The 24008-nt window shown below is 41.6% G+C and overlaps 1 protein-coding gene across 2 annotated transcripts in view; it reads right to left on the reverse strand.

Annotated features, from left to right (window-relative positions):
* LOC147022302 (uncharacterized) overlaps positions 1-24008 on the reverse strand; it is a 443667-nt gene that overhangs the window by 164184 nt on the left and 255475 nt on the right. The gene's annotated exons all lie outside the window — the stretch shown is intronic.

The raw sequence follows: 24008 nt of genomic DNA on the forward strand, positions 1-24008 counted from the left end.
GTGAGGATGGCTTGGACTGGCACAGCTCAGACAAATAGTCAGAACATACGTGCTGCTCATAATCGTGCACTACCCTTCCAAAACAGTTTGCCGCAAAAGAAAAGTTGCATCAGTCCCTTCTTATGTGTAAACAAGTCACAGCTACCCGTCCAAAGGATGTGAATATCATCTTTAGAAGGATTCCCTCCATTAACTGCTCCTGGGAAATGTCTGCATCACATTTTCTAGGCCATGCATAGAGTGTTATTTGTATTCGCCGCTCTTCCAATTGGAAGGATCTCCAACCTCTCATTTGGCATCTCATTTAATTTAGACTTCTGCACTTGATATGTACTTCCTTCTCATGTGTCTGGTTCTATAGTGCAGGACCATGGTTTTAAAAGTTTGTGTTGAAGCCATTCACACCAAAATCAGTGCAGCAGGTGACCACTCAATAAAAAATTACTTATCAAATTTGAGGAGTGATCAAGAAGTTCCAAGCTCAACATGGAAAGCAAAAAATAAAAGAAAATCAGTCGTCAAATTCTCGATTCTCGATATAAGTAGGCCTGGGATTTAAACTTCGTTGGGGAAATATTATCACAGTTAGGAAGATTTATCATGAAATGCCACATTGAGTGAAGGCTGGATATGCGGTCATGTTCGGAAACGTGATCGTCTTTCAACTGTCAGTGTTAATGACATAGATCCTTAAACAAGGCAACTCCATTGTGTTGCCATAACATTGGCCTCCTTTCAAGGGTTTGACTGAAGCATTTCACATTTACAGTGATATTCTCCTGAACTTGCTCGTAAATTTAGAGCACTATGATCATGCGAGGTTGAATTGAGTAATCCATACTCGAGGAAAAAAAAGCAAGTAATTCCTCATGGTTGAGAAAGAAGCTGTTTTTGATGTTTAATATATAAAATGCAATGTTCCTATTTTGTGATATCACATCCATTCCGGCACAACTCCAACTTCTTAACTCATAAAATAATCTGCAAAAGACAACTTTGAATACTCCTATGATCTCATACCATAAACCAAAACCAGTGTATGGGACTGCAGTAACGGTAATTCCTGCCACCGTGCCTTGTGTTACATGTATCCTGCACTAGCTGCCATCATAATTGACAAATCTCTTTGTTTGTTTAACACTTATGTAGTGCTGAGCCGATTAGAAAATTTGACTGTGATCAATTACTGATTTAACAATAAATAAATAAAAGGCTGATACCGATGTCAATTATATAGTGGTAAATAATGACATCATAGTGCATTGTGCACACATGACGTGAATAACGTGCCAGATCGGTGCTGTACCTGCGATTGGCGGATTGACGTTATTGAGTGGCTGTGAATCGATACATTTTAAATCCCTTCTTTAATTGATTGGTGCATCTAACAGCACACCAACCTGTCATTTTTAAACGAATGATGAGCTACCATATGCTCATTCGATAAGCTATTGGTGGATATAAAATAAAGCATTTCATACTTGTCTGGTCATGTGAAAAGCAAGTTTTAGACAAAATACAATACACAGAGTCCCCAGGTTACAAAGGAACTCTGTTCCGAACATTCGTTCATTCAGTAAGTAAATCGATCGACTGTTGACTTATTGTTATAAATGGTGGTATCAGTGCATGAGTGGTGGCTATACTCATCTGGTGATTTATCAAGCTCAGCGAGAGACCAACCATTACCTTGTTACCCATGCTCACATAATTGAAAATAAGGTAAATGCCACGTTTTGGAGATTTAGTATTTAAAGTTCACAGAGCTCAGATTATTTTTGAGAAAGATGAGTTTCTCTGCGTTTAATTCCCCCCAAAACCAGGATGAAAGCTACTAAAGGTTTTTGGGTCGTGTACAGCACTAATCGGTAATCGCCACTCACACTGACTTCAATCGGCTGATGCCGATTTCCAAAAAACTCCCGATATCGGCCTGTGCCGATTACTGATACCAATATCGGTCCAGCGCTACTCATGTATAAATCGTCTGATCTCACCTTAAAACAAAATCGCTTACAAATTGAAGTTGAAAATAACCGTTCTCATTATGGGGGGAAAAGCCCCTTTTGGGAATACCATGAAAAGAATGTGGGCAGTGGCAATAGCCTTTTCAGATATAAAGTCTGCAAGGCCTTGGTTAAGGCATCTCTTTCCAATACGTCTAATCTTCGACATCACATAAAGCAGAATCACCCCAGACAGCACACTGCTCTAACTGGCCTAACAGTGAAGGCAGGTGCTGGTGGGGAGTTGATGTCAAACCGGCACTCTGGAGGAAGCAACAGGTCGTGAGGCTGCAGGAGCTGTGACTATATGTCATATATGAATACATAATGGTTTGGAACCTGCATAAAAACCGGTTGATATCCATATACCAGTGTATACCTGTATGAGTTCACCATCATAGTGATGTTGGAAAAAAATTGATACTGTGATGACTCCATTCACATTCCTCTCTCAGACAACATGGACCAACTTCTAACCACTCATCCCAACCCTCTCATCCTCATGTGTTTCATTTCAATTGTCAACATGCCAATTCGCTGAGTGTTCATACCTCTCTCACCAACCATGGCACTACAGCAAACCACTTATGTGACTCCATGGGACTGACTCAATCGGTGAACTGACTCGATATTTCTGATCTGGAATTCTGCCAATGGAAAATCCTCCCTTCTTGATTTTGTGATTACCAACTCCCACCTGATGGCTACTTCTGTTGCTCTGCTCCATTTCGTTAATCTGATTATGTGCTTTTGAGAGTCAACATCTCTCCTGCCATTCTCAGAGAGGCGCTTCAGCAACAGCAAGTCTGGCAGTTCACTTAAACGGATTGTGAGGGACTGCAAGCTGCAATCTCACTTTAGAACTGGTCTCCTATATCTGCCACCCATGATGTTAACTCACCCTGAGAATTCGTTAACAGAAACTTGTGCTCTCTTATGCACAGATGAATCACATATTGTCCAATCCTCCTGCCCATGGTACATCGAATCCTGTCATTAGGTAGTTGCCTTGAAAGAACTTCCCTTATATTCGCGGAATCCAACAAAAGGCAACCTTAGGTCATTCCACAAAGCCGACAAGTGTGTGTGTCCACTCTCAGAAGAATCAGAGAACAAAATCTGGCCAATCTCAAGATTCCAAATTTGTCTCCCTACTCTAAAACCTGGTGGCACATTGGTAAGTCTGTTTCTGGAGTGAATATCCCTTCTATCACTTCAAATGGCATCAGAGCAGACTTTGCTCGTGAGAAGGCCAAATGCCTCAATTCTGTAATTGCTTCCAAACATTGTGTCCTCAACACCACACTCTCTCTACCCACCCTAACCAGTCATACCCAACTGCTCCTGGACTCTGTCTTTTGTACTTGAGAATTTGTAGAAGTTTCTGGCAACTCTCGACTCTGATTCTGTAACTGGATGGCATCAGCTCACGTGTCCTAAAAACCTGCTCTGCTGCTCTTGCATGTTCTCTTTCTGCTCTGTTCATGCTATCATTTGCTTAAGTTGAACTTCCATCTGCTTAAAAACCAGCCAACATCACTGCATTACATATAATAAAAGGTTCAAAAAACAATCCCCTTAACTGCAGAGCTATCAGCTTACTTCCAATCATCAGCAAGGTCATGGAATCCATTATCGCAGTTGACATCAAATCCTTTATTTTTCCAACACCCTGATCTCATTTACTAACCTGGTGAGATGGGAATTGCGAGCCCCCTGTTCAGGGTTCCCGCATTTCTATGTGAAGCCCATGGATTGGGTGCTGCAGCACGCCTCCGCATGCTACGTGCGTACCCACCGGAGTTTGAATCAGGCAACCCGTTCTGGGGACAGTTCCAGATGGGGAGTTTGACTGGGGCGGTAAGCCTGTTAAACGGTAATGCAAGTGTCTTAAGGTGAGCTCAGGGAGGATGGAAACCTCCCAAGGAGCAGAAGAGTGAAAGCTCACTTGATCTTGATTTTCTGCATGAATGTAGACCGTCGAAGGGTGGCCTCACGATGCTTTTGACTTTTTGAGTTTTAAGCAAGAGGTGTCAGAAAAGTTACCGCAGGGATAACTGCCTTGTGGCAGCCAAGCATACACAGTGACATCACTTTTTGACCCTTCTAAGTAGGCACTTATCATTGCGAAGCAGAATTCATCAAGTTTTGTATTGTTCACCAACATAAAAGGGAACGTGAGCTGGGATTAGACCATCGTGAGACAGGTTAGTTTTACCCAACTGATGCTTTTGTCGCCAGGACAGCAACCCCCGCTCAGTACGAGAGGAACTGTGGGTTCAGACACTTGGCACGTGCATATGGCTGAGTAGCCAGCAGCGCGACGCTACCCTCCAAAGGATAATGGCTGAACGCCTCAAAGTCAGAATCCCTCCTTGGGCGCAGCAATACTGTTGCGCTTCAGGTTTCGGCTGGTACAACGTCCAAATTTTTTTAGCTGGTGGCCCTCCAAATTTCGTGGAGGAGCTTCTGACACAGTCCTTCCAGCACGGTCGTTAAATTCTTTCGTCAGGTCAGTATTTTAGGACTGTCACTGGTAACATGTAACCCAGTGCTACCTGTGTCATATGGTTGGGTTGTTGGCAACTAAACTGACACCCCTCACTGGCTTTGCTATTGGGGAGGGTGACTGTGATACCATGCCAGGACGAAAAACAACACCTGATAAAGGGTGGATGAGCTCCCTTCTAGAGCCAATGGCCATCCAGTATGGAGATGGTGTCTCCTACAAAACACCCAATAGGGGAAGGAAAACTTATTTTTCCGCCTGGCGTAGTTACCCCCTCCTGCAGAGTGGTCCTTTGAAGAGGTTTCCTTCTTTTTCAGGATGAGGTGAAGGTTTTGCCAGTTTTTCCTGTTCTCCTTTTTCTCTCTTCGCCCCTTCCCGAGAGTGGCTTTATGCCTTGTTTGGGGAAACCTCTATTTTTAAAAAATCTCATATCATCAATTCAGAATCGGACTAGGTCACTCTACGTTGGACATGCTGCTTCTACTCTCCCAATAATGGATGGAGGCTCTCAATGTCAGACATGAGATCTCTAGACATATATCCAGCATTCGATACAGTCTGGTGACACACCTTGCTCTCCAAACTCTGTGTCTATGGCATCCTCGGCCAATTCCACACATGGCTGACTGACTTTCGCTGCTCTCATAACCAAGGTGTGGCTCTCAACGGGATTATTTTGGCCTTCTGGTGAAACTACCTAAATCTAGAATCACTGCTCACCTTCACCCATTTACTCCTCTCCCCCCCCCCCCCCCACGTGTAGAACCAACTTCCACATTCTCTTCAATCTCATTCTTCCCTCCAGGTCTTCAAGACAACTGTTCACCATCATATCAAAGCATCCCAAATCCAAAACCATGATCTTTTCTACCCTCGTTAACCCCCACCCAATCCTTCCTCCTTTTAAATTTCCAGTTTTCTCTCAGAGTTTCCTTCTGCATCCATCTTGTCCTCCCCATGTGTATTGTTCTGTCCCCTATTCCTCTGCAAACCCATTGTTTGTCAAGTCTCTCTCTAGATTGGCCTCTGCTGTTGTTGTTTCCCTCTCTCTCTCAACTGTTCCTTTTGCGTCCTTCTTTACATCCTGTTTTTGTCTTATTTTCTGATTCCTTCAATGTACTTGTTCTACCATGAACTTCCACTGTGTATACAAAATAAAATCTCACACTGTGTGTGTCTGTGTGTGTCTCTCTCTCTCTCTCTCTCTCTCTCTCTCTCTCTCTCTCTCTCTCTCTCTCTCTCTCTCTCTCTCTGTCTCTGTCTCTGTCTCTGTCTCTGTCTCTGTCTCTGTCTCTGTCTCTGTCTCTGTCTCTGTCTCTGTCTCTGTCTCTGTCTCTGTCTCTGTCTCTGTCTCTGTCTCTGTCTCTGTCTCTGTCTCTGTCTCTGTCTCTCTGTCTCTCTGTCTCTGTCTCTCTGTCTCTCTGTCTCTCTGTCTCTCTGTCTCTCTGTCTCTGTCTCTGTCTCTGTCTCTCTGTCTCTCTGTCTCTGTCTCTGTCTCTGTCTCTGTCTCTGTCTCTGTCTCTGTCTCTGTCTCTGTCTCTGTCTCTGTCTCTGTCTCTGTCTCTGTCTCTGTCTCTGTCTCTGTCTCTGTCTCTGTCTCTGTCTCTGTCTCTGTCTCTGTCTCTGTCTCTGTCTCTGTCTCTGTCTCTGTCTCTGTCTCTCTCTCTCTGTCTCTCTCTCTCTGTCTCTCTCTCTCTGTCTCTCCCTGTCTCTCCCTGTCTCTCCCTATCTCCCTGTCTCCCTGTCTCCCTGTTCTAGCTCCTCCACGAGCCTCGACATTATGTACCAAAAAGAACTGCAGTACGTTCATGGGTAAATCATGCATGTTAATAACTCTCTCATGGCATTCAAAGGGAGTTGGTATACGTGCTATTTTATGGCCAGCTTGCCCGTTCCCATTGGCCACTAAGTTGCGATGTAAATTGGCGTAAAGTACGACACCTGCAGCAGGTCCTGCCTGTGCAGCCTATGAGGGTGTAGGGTGATGTCTGTTGAAAACATTTCATAAACACATGTAAGGGGTGGGGGGGGGGGAGAGTGGGTATAGCATTTCATCAACTAAGTCAAAAATGAAGATGCTAACCACAGTTTGTTTTAATATACATTTTACATGGTTTTTTATTTAAATTTTGATATACCATACTTTTGACAGAACATTGGTGTTGCCAAAGCAGTATATTGGGTTTATCATTGCCGCCCCAGTATTGTTTGTCTGGGCTCTATCCTTCTAAAGGCAGAGTATCAAACAAAGGAAGCAGCAATTACCATTTTTATCTTTCCAAAACGAAGTTTTTGCAAGATATGTTAGTCAGCTTGTATGTTATTATTATTATTATCTTGCCAAAACGAAGTTTTTGCAAGATATGTTAGTCAGCTTGGATGTTTTTTTTTTGTTTGTTTGTTTGTCTGTAATCACGTATAAAAAAATTCTGCAGAGCACAGTTATCATTGGAAATTTTTGTACCTTCGCATGTCAGAGGCCTATAGAGGTCCCTTTCAGTGCACAAAATTTTGAAGGTCAAGGTCAAAGGTCAAGGTCCCTTTGTCGCAAATCAGGGGAGTCGACGAAACCCTTATTTTTCGAGTAATTTTGATCAGATCGTCTTCAAACTTCATGGGAATATAGTTCATGGTCTGGCGCTCAGCTGATTAATTTTTGGTGGCGATTGGCCTTGACCTTCATGGTTAGCGCCTGAGGTCAAACATATTTGACCCCAAGGTCAAATTTTCAAGTTTTAGGAACCATATCGTGTAGTACCTCAAATTGAACACCTCGATAAGTGCTTTCAAGATATGTCAAGCTTGAGACATTATGACGTCATTTGGTGACGTTATGAGGCAAAAGCATATTTTTCATGGTTACTCTGTAGAACGATTCTCATCGGAATCTCTCGTAGGCAGATATTCCTCAAGGAGTCGCTCCTGGTGGATAGCAGCTCTGTTCACCTCAGTGTGACCTTAAAGAAGTCACACGTGGTCACCTTTTGGCAAGATACGGGTCACCCTGTGGGTGACATTGGTTATTTTTTTTTGTTTATCTGTAATCACGTATCGATCACTCTGCAGAGCACAGTTATCATTGGAAATTTTTGTAACTTCGCATATCAGAGTCCTATAGAGGTCCCTTTCAGCGCATAAAATTTTCAAGGTCAAGGTCAAAGGTCAAGGTCACTTTGTCACAAATCAGGGGAGTCGACGAAACCCTTATTTTTTGAGTAATTTTGATCGGATCGTCTTCAAACTTCATGGGAATATCGTTCATGGTATGGCGCTCAGCTGATTAATTTTTGGTAGTGATCGGCCTTGACCTTCATGGTTCGCGCTGGAGGTCGAAAGTTTTTGACGCCAAGGTCAAATTTTGAAATCTTAGGTACCATATCGTGTAATACCTCAAATTGAACACCTCGATGAGTGCTTTCTAGATATGTCAAGCTTGAGACATTATGACGTCATTTGGTGACGTTATGAGGCAAACGCATATTTTTCATGGTTACTCTGTAGAACGATTCTCATCGGAATCTCTCGTAGGCAGATATTCCTCAAGGAGTCGCTCCTGGTGGATAGCAGCTCTGTTCACCTCAGTGTGACCTTAAAGAAGTCACATGTGGTCACCTTTTGGCAAGATACGGGTCACCCTGCGGGTGACATTGGTTTGTTTTATTAAGTCTTTGGTCTGACTCAGCCAGGGATTTTAGATTGTAGATTATTTTATAACCTAGAATACTAACATGAGTTTCTTTGTAAGGAACTTCAACACAGGAGGAGACCTTTAGGCCCTGTGCTATGATTGCCAACATATGGCTGTTTGACTGTGCTCTACCCTTTTTAAATGCTGAGCGTTGCATTTTTGGTTTTATTGTTTGGTATGACTCAGCCGGGATTCGAACCACTGACCTCCCTCCCAGACTCGGAGCACACCTTCAAAGGACATATTCACACATTCGAAGCCTTCTCTTTAAAAGTTATTTATTTCCTTATTTATTGATTGTCAGTAATTACGTTTCATTATATATATATATATATATATATATATATATATATATATATATATATATATATATATATATAATGTAAATATATAATATTACATGATATATATATATATATATATATATATATATATATATATATATATATATATATATATATATATATATATATATATATATATATATATATATATATATATATATATATATATATATTCGTACTGTCATCGATTTTTTTCCCCCCCTTTATTCATCTTGTCCTATTTCAACCGTTTGTACTTTTCCAACACACAATTGACAGGTGCTTTTATCCCAGATCTAGGCCATATGTACATGCATATGTTGTATGTCCATATGTGCAATCATCGAGAGCATGGCTCGGATTTACGGATATATTCCGCCTCTCCCTTTCTGCATCCGTTTTCCTTTCCCTTTCTCCCTCTATCATCCCTCCCTCTTCCCCATTATTTCGTTGCCTCCATTATTCGCACCCTTTCCTCCCTTTCCCCGCTTCGTCCACTCCAAAGAAAAAGCTGCAATTCTCGGCCACTCCAATCACCAGATAATTGGACGTCGTCTTGGCAACAGTCTTGTTTAGGAAGAAAGGGTGGTAGAAATGGGCGATAGGCGATGATGCAGGGAGGGGTCGGGGTGGAAAGGGACAGCAGGAGGGAGCTATTTTTAAACGTGTCAGCAGGAAACCATGGCGACAGAATCGGCTGCTTGCTGCTGGGGTATTAGCAAAGGTCTCCGCCTCGTGCAGCAAGAAGGTAAGGCGCTCCTCCACATAGCCCCACCTTCTGCATGTGGGCGCAACATTGTGACGTCATAAACGAAGCGATACCCCCAAACTCATCCACACATCGAGATCCGCAGCCTCTGATTAGTCGCACCAAGTGGACCCCTGTTCACATACATGATACATTCACACCCCCATTCATCCCCATTGTATCCCCACAATTATTTTTCCTCGATCCATCACCACCCATACCCAGTTCCATGATTCGTTCAGTGAATCGCGTTATCCGCAGTTGCAAAGTAACGGTTAAAGCTTGTGCCGTAAAGACACAGAGGCACTCGGATGCAATCAGCGTTAACAGCGCCGCGTGGGAGATTATAGCTTGCAGCAATGTTTTGTACTTTCCTGCTCAGCCATGCACTGTGATGGTTCGACTATATCTTAAATTACCCTGTGCTTTTAGCCGCGGATTGCGAGCACTCGCACAGAGCACCGACAAAGCTGATTGATTAAAAGTCTCTCTCCGAACCGAACGGACAATCAGGCGAAAAACAAGTGGGATGCGCTTTGTTTGTTGCTTCATGTTTTGGCATTTCTCCTTCTCCTCTTTGCTTTAATTTTGCACATTTTCCTTATTTGCATTATTAGTTCGTGTTCCTGTACGTGCAGTTGCTCGCTGCAACGAGTGCATGACAAGAGTGTGCGGAGTTTTACACCACGACTTGCGCTTACCTTTGAGCTGTTGAGTCTGGGTTTGAGTCCTGATCTGACTACACACTGTCTGATCGGTGCTGAGGAGAAACTGTATGTCAGTCCCTCAGGTGTACGTCAATCCAGGTGTCCTGTCTGCGAGCATTGCCTAATGGATGTTAATGATCCCTTGGTGTTTCGATGAAGATTAAGTGAGAATTATCGCTGGAACCCTGAACAAAATAACAAATTCCTGCCCAAATCACCTCCAGTCAAATGGCAGGCCTGATCAGCCAACCCCACAATAAGGTGAGAAATAATTTGACCGTTAAAGTTGTCATCGGGACCTCGTAGTGTATTGGTTGGTGGCGGGAAATACAGGTAATGTGTACATGGTATCCATTGACTGCATTGTATAGTAGAACACTAAAGTTATATAAACGAGGTTCATATGTCATTGTGACGTGTTGAGTGATGCGTTCAGTGCATTTTATGCTGAAAGTTTCGATACCTTTACAACTGCTTTGCAGAAGTGCAGTCACTTGGTTCAAGTGCAAGGAACGACAATATCAGTTATGGTTATATATCATATCACAATATAGCGAGGCATGCATAGAGATCTTACTCGGTGGCGTCATGGTAGAGCGTCTGCTCTAAGTCTGGGAGGTTAGCAGTTCAAACCGCAGCTGAGTTGCATCGAAGACTGACAAATAGAGGGATGCCTCATAAACGCAGGAAGGAGGCCAAAAGACTGCACCAAAGTGCTGCTTTCTTGCTTTGCATTCAGAATTTAAAAAAGAATAGAGTTTGGACAAACAACCAGAGGTTGGCAACTATTGTGCAAACCTCATGAGCCTAATTTGGCCTCCCTCCTACATTTAAGTTCCTTGTAAGGGAACTCGTGTTGCTATTGCATGGCAGGGTGTTGTTTTTTTTGTCCTAGCACCATGTTCTATTCGGATTGCATTTGTAGCCATTAACATCAAAATAATAGATCCCAAGTCGAGAGGAAGACTCAAAATAAATCCGGAGATGATGAGTTGCATCCCGTGTCTTTCTTCTGGCAAGTCAAATCATCCCAAGATCGTGGAAGCCACCAGGCAGTGTTCGTTTGAAATGTGATGCAAAAGGTTTCAATTCTGTCTAAATTTCCGGAGATTATGCTGCGCAGGTGTCGTTGGACTTTCTTGCATGTGGTGAGTGCAAACGACGTGTTAGTTTCGACATGGCCACGAGTCGTGTATTGGTTGGTTTCCACCCTGACCCCCAAGTTCCACCCTCTGCGCTCATACCCATATATGATGCTTCCTCACCAAGGAAACCACATCTGCTGCTCGATCTAATCCCGTGTGGAGTAAATGCAGCCGTTGCTCAGGAAACAGTTTCTCACGCATCCGCCTGCGATGCTTTTATGTAGTTGGTACCCAGATTTCATTGTAAAAGGACAGCAACTTGAAAGGCAAAATACAAGGCTGTGTTTCAATGTCGGCTTGCCTTTGGTGACCAATTCCAGTCACTTTTGTCGTTTTTGAGCACAAAGGAAGTTAAATCTGAAACGGTCAAAAGATCATTATATCTATCCATAATTCCAGCAGTGTGTGTGTGTGTGTGTGTGTGTGTGTGTGTGTGTGTGTGTGTGTGTGTGTGTGTGTGTGTGTGTGTGTGTGTGTGTGTGTGTGTGTGTGTGTGTGTGTGTGTGTGTGTGTGTGTGTGTGTGTGTGTGTGACCACTGTTTCTTGACAGCCACTGGTCCGATCTCATTGAAACTTGCCAAGTATATTGCTGGGGACCTGAGGATGTGCCTTTTCAAGGTTTGATATTAATCGGACAAGTGCTTCCCAAGTTATGGCCATTTATTTACCAACCAATCACATGACACGTTGCTGCGTAGGCGTGGCTGCGTAGGCCGATGCGAGGCTGGCCAACAATGACGTCATGTGCCGTGCCGGTTACATGGCAGCGAATGTCGTGGCAAGCAAAGACAGGGAGGTAAACTTGATTTTAATTTGGATTTTAATTAACCCTGTGTGGCAGCGTGGTTGTCGTGAGAACGCGAGAGCGAAGGGACGGCCTGTGTAGTTGTTGTTTCTGGCACGCGGTTTGAAAGTTTTTTTTTAATTTTTTTTGTTTGCACGTACAGCCACGCACCTATGGGCATGCACTAGTCTATCTATAATTCCAGGTGTGTGTGTGTGTGTGTGTGTGTGTGTGTGTGTGTGTGTGTGTGTGTGTGTGTGTGTGTGTGTGTGTGTGTGTGTGTGTGTGTGTGTGTGTGTGTGTGACCGCTGTTTTTCTCGACAACCACTGGTCCGATCTAATTGAAACTTGCCAGGTATATTGCTGGGGACCTGAGGATGTGCCTTTTTTAAGGTTTGATGTTAATCGGACAAGTGCTTCCCAAGTTATGGCCATTTATTTACCAACCAATGACAAGACACGTTGCTGCGTAGGCGTGGCCGATGGGGAAGAGAACCTCAGCCGCGTTCCCCATTACAGGTGACAACGTATGGACTTCCGGATAGTGATGACTTCGTGTATTCTAATAATTTATCGATTTTTTATGCGCATTTATAGATAAACACAATGCCCCAATCAAGTCGTCGTTTACCAGAGCGAAGGAACAGCCTGTGTGGTTATTTGAAAAAAAAATTTTTTTGTACATCCGTACGTTTTTTTTTGTTCGTTTGTTTTTCTCTTCTCTTCTCTTTGTGTTTTTCCTTGCGATGACATTGCGAAAAGGCAAAATACGTTGGCGCTAATTGAATTATTGGCCATTAAAAGGAAATTGCGAATAATGGTAACTGCGATATGCGAACTTCCGGACGGTGAGGACTTAACTTCGCGTGGGCAGATGTGCTGCTGGCCAACGATGACGTCACGTGCCGTGCTGGTTACGATGGGGATCGGTGCCTTAGTTACAGTGGCGAAGGAGTGGCAATGGTCAATGGCAGCGAATGTCATGGCAAGCAAAGACAGGGAGGTAAACTTGATTTTGATTTTGATTTTAATTAACTCTGTGTGTGGAAGTATCACAGCAGTTGTTACTTCAATGCAAGAGATAATTCGTGGAATGCAGGTGAACATTCCGTACGGGCACACACGATTTCTTATGCGCATTTATAGATAAACACAATGTCCAATCCGGTTGTCGTTTACGAGAGCGAAGGAAAGGTCTGTGTGGTTGTTTCTGGCTCGTAGTTTGAAAGTTTTTTTTTTTGTTGTTGCACATACGGGCAAGTGAGAGCGAAGGAACAGCCTGTGTGGTTGTTGTTTCTGGCACGCAGTTTGAAAGTTTTTCTTTGTTGTTTTTGTTTGCTCGTACGGCCACGCACCTACGGGCATGCACTAGTCTCGATCTATAATTCCAGCAGTGTGTGTGTGTGTGTGTGTGTGTGTGTGTGTGTGTGTGTGTGTGTGTGTGTGTGTGTGTGTGTGTGTGTGTGTGTGTGTGTGTGTGTGTGTGTGTGTGTGTGTGTGTGTGTGTGTGTGTGTGTGTGTGTGTGTGTGTGACCGCTGTTTCTCGACAACCACTGGTCCGATCAAATTGAAACTTGCCAGCAATATTGCTGGGGACCTGAGGATGTGCCTTTTTAAGGTTTGATATTAATCGGACAAGTGCTTCCCAAGTTATGGCCATTTATTTACCAAACCAATGACATGAGACGTTGCTGCATAGGTGTGGCTGCGTAGGCCGGTGCGCGGCCGGCTGACGATGATGTCATGGGCTGAGCCGGTTACATAGCAGCGAATGTCATGGCAAGCAAAGACAGGGAGGTAAACTTGATTTTAATTTGGCTTTTAATTAACTCTGTGTGTGGAAGTGTGGTTGTTGCGAGAACGCGAGAGCGAAGGGACGGCCTGTGTGGTTGTCGTTTCTGGCTCGCGGTTTGAATTTTTTTTTTTTGCACGTACGGCCACGCACGTACGGGCACGTGAGAGCGAAGGAGCGGCCTGTGTGGTTGTTTCTGGCACGCAGTTTGAGTTTTTTTTGGTTTGTTTTGTTTGCACATACGGCCATGCACCTACGGGCGTGCACGAGTTCATCAAAATCATGTTACTTTGTTCCTGGGATATATGCATACACTGTATGTATGTATAGTATCCATCCATCTGCCGTCTTCTTCCTTTTCCTTCAAGAGAATATCCATCCTTTCAGCAAATTTTATTTTTACTTCTCCATCTTTCAGCTTCCAGGTCTTTGTACACTTACTCTGTTGCTGTTTCTTTTTCTTCACCTCATCTATTTTGTCTACATCCATTACCACCAAGCTGTGCTGGAGTTCCCCAAGAATAACTTTCACATTTCGAATTTTCTTTCTCCAACTTTTTCCGACTAACATAAAATCGATCTCTGTTTCTGCTCCACCGGACCCAAATGTTGCCTTTTTCTCATTCTTGAACCAACTGTTCAGGACACCCAGATCTGCCTCCGTGCAAAATTCTAATAAACTTCTTCCTTCATCATTTCTCCAACCAATACTAAAACCGCCATGAACACCTTCAGAGCCATCCACATCTTTACCCACATGACCATTGAAGTTACCAGTGACAATTAAAAATTATTTTGGCCCCGTGCTCTCCACTTATGCTATCAGATCTTCGTAAAATGTTTATTTTTCAACTTCCCCTCGTCCCACCTGCGGCGCATATCCACTTATCACACAAATTAATGGCTTACCATGTACCATTACGACCACTAGAATCATGTCACTAATTCTTTTTATATCAATAACATTACCACTCAGTTCCTCTTTTATCAAAACTCCCACTCCTGCAGCTCCATCACCACCTGACCACAAAAACTTATACCTGACCCCCATCACACCAACGAATCTTGCTCCGCCTCCTTTCCATCTTGTTTCTTGCACACAACACACATCCACTTTCCTCTTTCTCAGTTCCATTGCTACATCCATACTTCTTCCCACCATTGAGCCAATGTTTCAACTCCCAAACCTCAAGCTTGAACGCACATCGGGTCCATGAGAACCATCATAGGGAAGGACAGGCCTTCATGATCTTGCTTGAGGGTTTGTGCCATTCTTTTTGACGTAGGCTGGTACAGCCCATGGCAACCTATGCGCTGGTTGCTGTCCATGTTGAAGTTGTCCTGCCATGATGAAGTTAATGGAGCCTAAATTTTTATGGTGAGCATGCCCTTGCTTGCCACCAACCTATAACCCTTGGAGGGAGTGTAAATGGCCGTTGGCTCTTCAATGAGCTCCTCTGCCCTTTGACAGTTCTTATTTTTAATCCTGCTGGGTGTCCACACACACCCCCTCACCCAGCTTCCCGGGTGGGGTTGCCGGTTTAGTCACCGACGACCCGACCATGAACAGCACAGTACCGATTTACATGGTTACCAAGTAGCAGGTTACAACCTGGGCTGACACTATTATTATGTGTAAATACATGTTACACTATTAGGTATAAATACATGTTACACTATTGGGTATGAATATAAGTTACACCATTGGGTATGAATACATGTTACACTATTGGGTATAAATACATGTGTTACACCTTTAGGTATAAATACATGTTCCACTATTGGGTATAAATACATGTTACACTATTGGGTATAAATACATGTTACACTATTGGGTATAAATACATGTTACACTATTGGGTATGAATACATGTTACACTATTGGGTATGAATACATGTTACACTATTGGGTATGAATACATGTTACACTATTGGGTATGAATACATGTTACACTATTGGATATAAATACATGTTACACTATTGGGTATGAATGCATGTTACACTATTGGGTATGAATGCATGTTACACTATTGGGTATGAATACATGTTACACTATTGGGTATGAATACATGTGACACTATTGGGTATGAATACATGTTACACTATTGGGTATAAATACATGTTACACTATTGGGTATACATACATGTGTTACACTATTAGGTATAAATACATGTTACACTATTGGGTATAAATACATGTGTTACACTATTAGGTATAAATACATGTTACACTATTGGGTATGAATACATGTTACACTATTGGGTATGAATACATGTTACACTATTGGGTATGAATACATGTTACACTATTGGGTATGAATACATGTTACACTATTGGGTATGAATACATGTTACACTATTGGGTATGAATACATGTTACACTATTGGGTATGAATACATGTTACACTATTGGGTATGAATACATGTTACACTATTGGGTATAAATACATGTTACACTATTGGATATAAATACATGTTACACTATTGGGTATAATACATGTTACACTATTGGGTATGAATACATGTTACACTATTGGGTATGAATACATGTTACACTGTTGGGTATGAATACATGTCACACTATTGGGTATGAATACATGTTACACTATTGGGTATGAATACATGTTACACTATTGGGTATGAATACATGTTACACTATTGGGTATGAATACATGTTACACTATTGGGTATAAATACATGTTACACTATTGGGTATAAATACATGTTACACTATTGGGTATGAATACATGTTACACTATTGGGTATGAATACATGTTACACTATTGGGTATGAATACATGTTACACTATTGGGTATGAATACATGTTACACTATTGGGTATGAATACATGTTACACTATTGGGTATGAATACATGTTACACTATTGGGTATGAATACATGTTACACTATTGGGTATAAATACATGTGTTACACTATTGGGTATAAATACATGTTACACTATTGGGTATAAATACATGTTACACTATTGGGTATGAATACATGTTACACTATTGGGTATAAATACATGTTACACTATTGGGTATGAATACATGTTACACTATTGGGTATGAATACATGTTACACTATTGGGTATGAATACATGTTACACTATTGGGTATGAATACATGTTACACTATTGGGTATGAATACATGTTACACTATTGGGTATAAATACATGTTACACTATTGGGTATAAATACATGTTACACTATTGGGTATAAATACATGTTACACTATTGGGTATGAATACATGTTACACTATTGGGTATGAATACATGTTACACTATTGGGTATGAATACATGTTACACGATTGGGTATAAATACATGTGTTACACTATGAGGTATAAATACATGTTGAACTATTGGGTATGAATACATGTTACACTATTGGGTATGAATACATGTTACATTATTTGGTATGAATACATGTTACATTATTGGGTATGAATACATGTTACACTATTGGGTATGAATACATGTTACACTATTGGGTATGAATACATGTTACACTATTGGGTATGAATACATGTTACACTATTGGGTATAAATACATGTTACACTATTGGGTATAAATACATGTTACACTATTGGGTATAAATACATGTGTTACACTATTAGGTATAAATACATGTTACACTATTGGGTATAAATACATGTTACACGATTGGGTATAAATACATGTTACACGATTGGGTATAAATACATGTTACACGATTGGGTATAAATACATGTGTTACACTATTAGGTATAAATGCATATTACACTATTGGGTATAAATACATGTTACACTATTGGGTATGAATACATGTTACACTATTGGGTATGAATACATGTTACATTATTGGGTATGAATACATGTTACACTATTGGGTATGAATACATGTTACACTATTGGGTATGAATACATGTTACACTATTGGGTATGAATACATGTTACACTATTGGGTATGAATACATGTTACACGATTGGGTATAAATACATGTGTTACACTATTAGGTAGGAATACATGTTACACTATTGGGTATAAATACATGTTACACTATTAGGTATAAATACATGTGTTACACTATTAGGTATAAATACATGTGTTACATTATTGGGTATGAATACATGTTACACTATTGGGTATGAATACATGTTACACTATTGGGTATGAATACATGTTACACTATTGGGTATGAATACATGTTACACTATTGGGTATGAATACATGTTACACTATTGGGTATGAATACATGTTACACTATTGGGTATGAATACATGTTACACTATTGGGTATGAATACATGTTACACTATTGGGTATGAATACATGTTACACTATTGCGTATGAATCCATGTGTTACACTATTGGGTATGAATACATGTTACACTATTGGGTAGGAATACATGTTACACTATTGGGTAGGAATACATGTTACACTATTGGGTAGGAATACATGTTACACTATTGGGTATAAATACATGTTACACTATTAGGTATAAATACATGTTACACTATTGGGTATAAATACATGTTACACTATTGGGTATGAATACATGTTACACTATTGGGTATGAATACATGTTACACTATTGGGTATGAATACATGTTACACTATTGGGTATGAATACATGTTACACTATTGGGTATGAATACATGTTACACTATTGGATATAAATACATGTTACACTATTGGGTATGAATACATGTTACACTATTGGGTATGAATACATGTTACACTATTGGGTATGAATACATGTTACACTATTGGGTATGAATACATGTTACACTATTGGGTATGAATACATGTTACACTATTGGGTATGAATACATGTTACACTATTGGGTATGAATACATGTTACACTATTGGGTATGAATACATGTTACACTATTGGGTAGGAATACATGTTACACTCTTGGGTATAAATACTTGTTACACTATTGGGTACCAATACATGTTACACTATTGGGTATGAATACATGTTACACTATTGGGTATGAATACATGTTACACTATTGGGTATAAATACATGTTACACTATTGGGTATAAATACATGTGTTACACTATTGGGTATAAATACATGTTACACGATTGGGTATAAATACATGTTACACTATTGGGTATAAATACATACATGTTACACTATTGGGTATAAATACATGTTACACTATTGGGTATGAATACATGTTACACTATTGGGTATGAATACGTGTTACATTATTTGGTATGAATACATGTTACATTATTGGGTATGAATACATGTTACACTATTGGGTATGAATCCATGTGTTACACTATTGGGTATAAATACATGTTGCACTATTGGGTATGAATACATGTTACACTATTGGGTATGAATACATGTTACATTATTTGGTATGAATACATGTTACATTATTGGGTATGAATACATGTTACACTATTGGGTATGAATCCATGTGTTACACTATTGGGTAGGAATACATGTTACACTATTGGGTAGGAATACATGTTACACTATTGGGTATAAATACATGTTACACTATTAGGTATAAATACATGTGTTACGCTATTGGCTATGAATACATGTTACACTATTGGGTATGACTACATGTTACACTATTAGGTATGAATACATGTTACACTATTGGGCATGAATACATGTTACACTATTGGGTATAAATACATGTTACACTATTGGGTGTGAATCATAGACTCCTATAGAGAAGGACTGGAACCTCACGATCTCAGGGTTTGTAAATTGAGTCTGAAGGATTAACTTGAGTCCGGGGCTAAAATGACTTCTAGAAGGGCTTGAGACACGATCTCGGGATCCATATAGGGGTTTTTGAGGACGGTGAGTTCAATGAGGTCATTTTCAAGGTCAAATTACTGAATTTTGGTAATGTGTCATGTGTTTCATGTGTCCCACTATTTTATTGGAATGGGTGTCAAACTGTTCCTTTATTCTGTCTTTTGCACCTGAGAAGATTGAGAAGGTTCTTTCAATCCTCGACTTTGACTATGCTACTGAACCGGATGGAAACAGCTAAGGTGTCCTAAAAACCTGCTCTGTTGCTCTTGCACACCCTCTCTCTGCCCTTTCCCCCTGCCATTTGTGCTAGGTCATCTTCCATCTGCTTGGAAATCCATCAACATCACTGAATTGCACAAAAAGGTGCAAAAAGGGATCCCCTTAACTACAGAGCTCTCAGATTACTTCCAATCATCAGCAAGGTCATGGAATACATCACCATAGTTGGTATGAAATCCTTCCTTTTCTACAACAACCTGATCTCAGATCATCAATTTGGTTTTTACCAGATCACTACACCTTGGACATGCTGCTTCTACTCTCCCAACAATAGATTGAGGCCCTTAATATCAGATTTAAGTTCAGCACCATCTCTCTGGACATATCTTGTATTTTTGATACAAACGTCTGGCATCCTGCCTTACTCTCCAAAATCTCTGCCTATGCCATGCAAGGCCAACTCCACGCATGACTCACTGACTTCCTCTACTGTTGTAGCCAATGTGTGGTACTCGGATGGAATCCTTTCAACTTCTCTCCTTGTCAAGACTGGAGTTCCTCAAGGTAGTGTCTGGGCCGAGTGCTATTCTTGATCTTCATCAATGATCTTTCTGACTCTGGAAAATCCTCTTTATCTCTTTGCTGATGACTCAACCCTCTGCTATGACATCCCTCATCCTTCAAACAGACAGGATGCAGACTCTTCCCTCTCTTCAGACCTTGGAAAAAAAAAATCACAGTCTAGTCAAATACTTCAATCCTGACAGTTGTCACACTTTCACTATCTCTCTCTGAAAGGACTGTCTGGTAAACCCTTCAATCGACTTTCATCACAATCCTCTTGAGGAAGTTCAGTCATTGAAATTCATATGCCTCAACATCAGCCATGATCTTTCTTGGGCAAACCACATTTCAAAGTCGGTTTGCAAAGCTGAGGTGTTGTGTCGACTGAGCATCCTCCATCTTACAAAGTCCTTCCTTGGCACACCTGAAATCCTATCCACCAACAAGACTTTCATTGGCAGCTTGATGGAGTATTGCTCTCCCCTCTCGACTGGCTCCCCTGCCTTACATCTTTCTCAGCTTGACGCCATGGAAATCAAGTCCTTCAAGATTATTGGAATCTTCTGCTATGAAGAGGAGTTTATGGATCTATCACTTCACTATCACAAACAGGTTGATGGACTCTCCCTCTTTCCCCCTTTCCTTCTTTCCCTCTCCCCTCTCCTGGATTATGTGGAATCTAAAGCTCTCAACATTATTGGCATCTCCTACAATGAAGCCTGCTGCTCTCACATCACACACTGGTTCGTGTCCTCTCTGTTTTTAACTCCCCCTCCTCTGGTCGAGCTCTCTCTATCTCTATCTCTATCTCTATCTCTATCTCTATCTCTATCTCTATCTCTATCTCTATCTCTATCTCTATCTATCTATCTCTATCTATCTATCTCTATCTATCTATCTCTATCTATCTATCTCTCTATCTCTCTCTCTCTATCTATCTTTCTTATCTTAGTTCTTTCATCCCCTCTTCCTGTGCAGGCTGGAGTTCCTCAAGGTAGCGTTCTGGGCCCTGTTCTTTTTCTGGTTTTCATCAATGATCTCTCGGACTCTCTGGAAAATCCTCTATTTCTCTTTGCCGATGACTCAACCCTCTGCCGTACCATCTGTCATCCCTCAGACCGGCAAGCAGCAGCTTCTTCGCTCACTGCAGATCTGGATAAAATCACAAACTGGTCCAACACGTGGAACATGTCTTTCAATCCAGACAAATCTCACACTCTCACTATGTCTCTTCGAAAGGACCGTTTACAAAACCCCCCCCATCCACTTTCTCAACAATCCTCTGGAAGAAGTCTTTTCTTTCAAGCTTCTGGGTCTCACTATCTGCCATGACCTTTCCTGGGAAAGTCACATTTCCAACCTTGCCTCAAAAGCCAGTCGCCGACTGAGAATCCTCCGTCGTGCAAAGTCCTTCCTCGGCCCTCTTGAGCTCCTGACCACTTACAAAGCTTTGTCCGTAGCCTGATGGAGTACTGCTCTCCCTCTGGGCTGGTGCTCCTGCCTCCCACCTTTCTCGACTTCACGCTGTCGAAACCAGGGCTTTTAAGATCATTGGCATCTCCCGCAATGAAGCTGAGTCTTTGGGCCTCTCACTCCAATCACCGCAGGTTGGTCGGTGGTCTTTCTGTCTTCTACCGACTCCTCTCCAGCCTTGCCCCCTGCTCTCTCTCTGTGATTTGTCCCAACCACATTTCCACAGGGCGCTCAAGGTCCGCCAACAACCCCCCTTCTGGTAAAACTACCAAAATCACGAATCACTGCTCATCTTCACTCTTTCATTCCTCTTTTTTCCCGCCTTTGGAATAAACTTCCTCACTCTATTCTTTCCCATTCTTCCCTCCAGGCTTTCAAAACAGCTGTTCACCACCACCTCTTATCTTCCCCATCCAAATCCTCGAACTTTTCTACCCCGATAATCCACCCAAGCCCACTTCCTTCAATTCTCCTGCTTTCCTTCCTGAAAGTCCCTTTAATGTCCATCTTCCCCTCGCCCTGTTACCCGTCCCATTCCCATCCCTCCCCCTTCCACAGTTCACCTGTGTCCGTTCCCCAATGTTTTGTCCCTTCCACTCCCGCCCCTCTTGTCTCATGCCTCCTTGCTGTGAGTTGTGTGTTAGCTCTCATACGAGCCTCGACCAAGGTATACAAAAAAAAAAAAAAAAAAAAAAAAAAAAAATCTCTCTATCTATCTCTCTCTATCTATCTCTCTCTATCTATCTCTCTCTATCTATCTCTATCTCTCTCTCTCTCTCTCTCTCTCTCTCTCTCTATCTCTCTCTCTATCTCTATCTCTATCTCTATCTCTCTATCTCTCTATCTCTATCCCAAGCTACTCCAGGGTGCATGCATTCTCCCATGATGCTTTTCCTCGGTAATCCCCCAAAATCCAAGCTTATTGCATACCACTAATTATTTGGTCTTCTTTTCTCTCATCTGTGGACTGGCTTCCTGAGGCTGTTCAATCCCCGTCTTCCCTCCAGGGGTTCAAGCAGTCGTTGCACCACTGTCTCATATCATCCCCCAACCGAGCCACAATTTTATCCTCACCCCATTAATCATCATACCTATCCTAATCCAACCCTCTTATTGATGCAGTTTATTCTTTTCTCCCTTACTGTTTCTCCTCTTTTCCAGTTTGTTAATTCCCTTGCTTATTGTATCCAACTGTTGCCCCACTGTCAGTTTATTGCTTTTTACCCTCTGTCACCTTGTTCTTACATCAACCTCGATGTTGGAAATAAAATAGGCTTGTGCTTTGATAAATTCCATTTCACATTTGAAATCGATACAAGACTTTGTGTATGGAGATAGATCATAAGACCTTGAATGCATTGGGCCAGCAAATCGGTCTGCCCGAATTGAAGTAATTGTCTGAAGATTGTTCAGTTGTCAGAGATTAGGACCTTTCATCTCATTGCAGGGTTGGTTGACAACCAAAGAGTATTGAAAGAATAATAGTTGACAATGCAAGTGTGTGCTTTCATATTACAGGATGACAATTCCCATTGTCAGTTTCGATCCATTAGCTAGCTTTTGTTCCAGAACTAGATTCAAAAGAACCATTAAATTAATTCCACGCACACGCTGTGGTCACCTATACAGTTACCACACAGATCATTGCATCAGGACCTGTCCAATGCTGTCATTATTTTCACACAGCTATGCTCAGCTCTTCTGGAAAAATTGCATCAAATATCACAAAATATAAATTACTATCTCGTTTAATTGTTTCTAATAATGATAATATTTAATATAATGAGCTCACTCACAATGAACTTCGACACAGGTGGAGGCCATTTGGCCCATCAAAGACTGCACTGGTACTGCCAACCTGTGGTTGTTTGTCTGTGTTCCATCCTTTTAAGTTGCAACATTAGTAGTATCAAGGCTTTCCTGCTCAAATCACAGCTACAATGATCTGGCCATGTTGTTTGTGTGAGTTCAGACCGACTGCCAAAGACAATTTTCTACGGGCAAATGGTTGATCGGAAACGCAAGGTCGGTGCTCCTTACAAACGCTACAAGGACATGCTGAAGACCAATTTTGAGCGGTGCCATTTGGACCCTGATTCCTGGGAACTTCTCACCAACAACAGAGTGAAGTGGCAGTGAATTGTCCATCTGCCGATAGAACATTTTGAAATGCACAGGATTGTTGAGGCACAGGAGAAACGAAAGAAGCGGAAGGAAAGACACCCAATTGTTGGTGGTGGAATGGTGTGTGATGTCTGTGGCAGACGTGT

The sequence above is a fragment of the Eptatretus burgeri genome, chromosome 8 (genome assembly GCF_056783735.1).
Source record: "Eptatretus burgeri isolate ZD-2024b chromosome 8, Ebu_testis_v1, whole genome shotgun sequence".
NCBI classification, from domain to species: domain Eukaryota; kingdom Metazoa; phylum Chordata; class Myxini; order Myxiniformes; family Myxinidae; genus Eptatretus; species Eptatretus burgeri.